Genomic DNA, 4344 nt, shown 5'->3' with positions numbered 1-4344 from the left:
TGGTGGCCCCCTTCTAGAATTGTTTGTTCTAGTTCTCTAGTTTTGTTGTGGGGAGATGTCCTCGCACGCCTCTGCATATGAATCCACCCAATCAGCAAAGTGGGTAAGGTTAGGTTGCAACAAGGCTTGGATTCTTGTGTGTTGACTCCATCTGATTATCATGGTAGCGTTCATTTCGTCACCGGCCATTCTCAAGACGGCTGAGGACTTGAGATCGGCTTCGAAATTGTTGAGCCTGAAGGTTTGTACCAGTCTCCTCAAAAAAGATGAAACGCTCTAAAAATGTTTGGTTTGTCCAATCTGGCTGTCGGCAATATGCTGTGGTTTGCCAAACTTTCTTGTCACTTCAGCCATGGCTCCATGGTAGTAGTCCCCATTGCAGGAGTATGCACTTATGGAATTTTTTGCTTTAAGAGTTGCAGAGTTTTGGAGGTGGGTCATTTTTGAGCGTCTGAACCACTGGTGGCAATTCAATGTATCAACTGTGAAATTATCTATTGATATCTTAGGCAATCTCATTGTGTTCTGTAACATCAGTGCTTGGTTTTGCATCCAGTCTGTTGTAGAACTCGGGAAGCTAGGGAAGCCATTGTATGGGTTGCTGTTATAGGCGTTGTTATAGTGTTCATAATGTCCGGTACAACTGTTCAGTGGTTTTTGATGGTTTTGTGGTGAGTACCTATGGCTCATGGTTTGAACAGCTTGGCTATCGTTGTGAAAAGAACCTGGTTGTTTCAAGTGCCCTGCTCTGCTATCCTAATTCTCATGTCGGTTTTGTCCTCGAACATAGTTCTGTTTTCTCGATCGACTTGATTTTGCCAGCCTTCATCTGTTCTCAGTACCCCTGTGAGAAATTCCTTGTTCCTTCATCTCTCTTCAATGCTCAAAAGGGGCTGTGAATTATCAGTGTCTTCTGATTCGGACGAATCAGCTTTGTTAGATCCCTGATTGTTGAGGCTTGCAAACTGATGTTTCATTGCTATATTGTGTAAAGGGTACTGTTTTGTCAAAACAGGGAAGGCGATGCTGATATGTTAAAAGCAGATTCATTGTCACTTGCATACGTTCTGTGTGCTTTTGCTCTCTGTATGAATTTTAGCATGGTAATGTTTCTTTCGGCAGATTCATTAGCAAGTGCTGTCAACTCTTCACTTGTTAGCTGTAGCTTAATGAGTTCACTTCAATTTCTGCCTAACTGCTCTTTCAGACCTCAAGAGTTCCAAAGTTTCACGTTGTATGCGTATAACTTCGTTACTATTGCTGTGTTCTCCAAATAGGTCTTTTACTGCGTTCCACTCTATTACTTTCGGCTGAAGTTGTTGCTTGAGACTGTTCTGTGCTGTTGATGATGCTTTGGACTTGTTTGGCATGTTGATTGTGTTGTTTTACAATTTTTATACTGCACTGTTACTGCTCTGTTTCCTTGTAACAGTCTTATTCTTCAAATTGTTATGCTAAACCTACTAATTAAATGAGGCTGCTGCTTAATGTGCTTAGCTAAAGCTTTTTGCTTAATGTTTATTTGCTATGTTTGCTTGTCACTATCACTAATCAATGACGTTTGATACAGCTGTGATGCTTCACTAATCAGAATTTGTATAGAATTAAACCTTTTCACTAATCAGTGAAATGGTTACAGGGGTAGAAAAATGTGATTTTTTGGCAGGTTGCCTATATGTTTTGTGAGCGCGACGGAAAGAACCCTAACCTGTAGGGGCTACTTTTTGGCTAATGTGTGTGTCTATTGACAATGGTTGGGGGATAACTTCACGTTCTTATAAACTTTACTATAGCAAGGGCATACCAGGCCATGCAACTAGTCCTAAGCCAATGTTTGTGTGTATAAGTGATGCTTTAGATTTCACCTAGAGGAGGACCTACTCATTTAAAAACTAATGCGGTGTTGAAAGATACAATATTGATCCACCGATACTTAGACGCCTAATAAAATCCAGCCTTCGAAATGAGACATTCAAATCTGCAAGTAGGGCTAGCCCATCTGCCGTGGCTAGGCATCCAATGCAAGCATCCTTCTCATGAGAACTTTTATCTCAGTCTCATTTCTGCGAACAGATTAAAAATCAGTTGCTCTTTTGTGATTGTGATGTTTTTGATGTGTGAAAAATATGTGAAGTTATCAAAACCAGAGCTTAAAAGTGTCAAATGTCTAAGTTCCACCTTTACAAAATCAAAAATTTGCCAGTCTGAGTCGAGCGATTTTCAGAGGTCGAATTTGACCCTTGATTACGCCAGAAATGTTTATGCTCTTCGGTCTAAGTCTTGCATACCAAGACAACTTTTCAATAATATTTGTATTTCTGAAAGTCGCCACCATGGTTGCAAATCAAGCTCTAATTATACATCTTTATTTGCGCCATTGGCACACACACACTAGTTATAGTTAAAAACGGGAAGTTCCTATTTATAAATTTTGTTGAAAGTGAAAGTCAACCACTTCTGACTTCGTCAACAAAATCAACAAATATAAAGAGCTTCAATGGAAACAGGTTGGGGGAATGGAAATCCGGAAAAAAAGGGTTTTCGAGGAAAAAGTGTATGTGAGGAAAATGAGGATGTGGGGGAGATAAATTATAAAGGAACTCGGTTCCTTTACAGCGTAGTTGAAAGTTAAAAGGTCATTTTAGGAGATTTTGAGCCCAAAATATTGTTTTTTTTTCATGTTTTGTCGTCACTTTTTCAAATTTTTAGTTGGAACAGTCTGAACTGAGGCTGGTTGAAGTTGATAAACGTCTTTTGCAAAACATAAGAACTTTTTATGACTATTTTAAGAGCGATATGTGTGGGTACATCAAACAAAAACACTCAAATTTTTTACGAATTTTCAAAATTTTTAGAAAATTTTTGTCATTTTGAAATATTCAGCCACAAGAGTCAAGGAGCCTCCTCTAGGGTTTGATAATAGCTTACTGCATATTTTCTAGATGTAATGGAATGTATTTCAAGGTTCTAACATCACGAATTTAAGCACTTCTATAAAAAAAATAGCAATTTTCAAGTTTTTTGAATATTTTTAACTCTTTTAAAAATTTTATCACAGAACGAGGAAACCAGGGATCTCCAAGGACTGATAATAGGCTACTGCATATATTCTAGAGTTAATGGAATGGTTATCAATGTTTCATTGACTCGAGTTATAGAATATATTTTTTTAATTATTAGGAAAATTATGTTCCTGGTTTATGGATCTTATGAGCCAGTGAAACCATTTAAGTTTAAAATGGGGATATTTGATAGTCTCTTGAGGCAATGAAATGGTTCTGAAGATATTAATATCATGAATTTCAGCAAAATTTTGTTAAAGTTTGCGATTGTTTTTATGGTTTTTGAACATTTTTTTCCTTTTCTGGGTTTAACGATCATTACTGGCCAACGAAACTTTATAAATCTTGCAGATGCCTTACATGGCAGAACTCCAAAGCCAAAATGGTTTCGAAATTTTTTTCAATGCGAAGTTTGGAGACTTTTTTCAATTTTGCACTCATCAGTTTTTTCTATGATTTAATTACTAACAAGGCTAGAAAACTAAAAGCTGCAGAGTCGTATCTCATCATGGAGAAAAATCCTAGCGCCGGCTCTCTCTCTCTCTCTCTATCTCTCTCAATATCTCTCTCTTTTTTTTCTGTCGGTTGGGATTTCTTTCCTTCTCTTTCTTGTTGGCGTTTTATCTCTCACACACTGATGTCATCATCTATTACCCTCATTACCGCTGAAGTGGGTATAGGTTCTCTTATACATTTCTTAGAAACGGTTTGGAGACTTTTATTTATGATGTGAAGGGAGCTTCTTAGAAATTGATCCCCTCACCCCACCCCAAACCCACACCGCCCCCACATAGCCCCCTAATCCTCACTCCTGCACATCGACACTCTAAAAATTTATCGTGTGATTTCAACAAAAAATTGTGTATTTTTACCCGATTTCTCGCGTAAAAAGAGTCACACGATAAAAGGTCGATTTACACGAGAAATCATGTAAATTTACACGATTCTCTCGGGGTTAATCTCAGGATTTCTCGTGTGATTCACACGATAAATCATGTAAAATTCAAACAAATTTTTAAACGGTTTTAATCACTAAAAAGAGCCCAATGTAGCATAAAATTATCATGGATATATCAGCCGTCTGTTCTAAAGGAAATTAGGACGAAGAAAAATCTGAATTTTCTATAAAAATTGCTTCATTTCCTCATACATTCATTCACATGAAAAATCGTGTAATTTTTCATCACACGAGGAAAATTTTCTCGTGTGAAATCACACGAGGCGCATTTTTCCCACGAAAAATCGTGTGATTTTTCATCACACGAGAAAAAATCGTGTGATT

This window comes from Convolutriloba macropyga, chromosome 5 (assembly GCF_964194025.1).
Source record: "Convolutriloba macropyga chromosome 5, txConMacr16.3, whole genome shotgun sequence".
In the NCBI taxonomy this organism is placed as follows: domain Eukaryota; kingdom Metazoa; phylum Xenacoelomorpha; order Acoela; family Convolutidae; genus Convolutriloba; species Convolutriloba macropyga.
Note: the sequence above shows the minus strand (reverse complement) of the source record.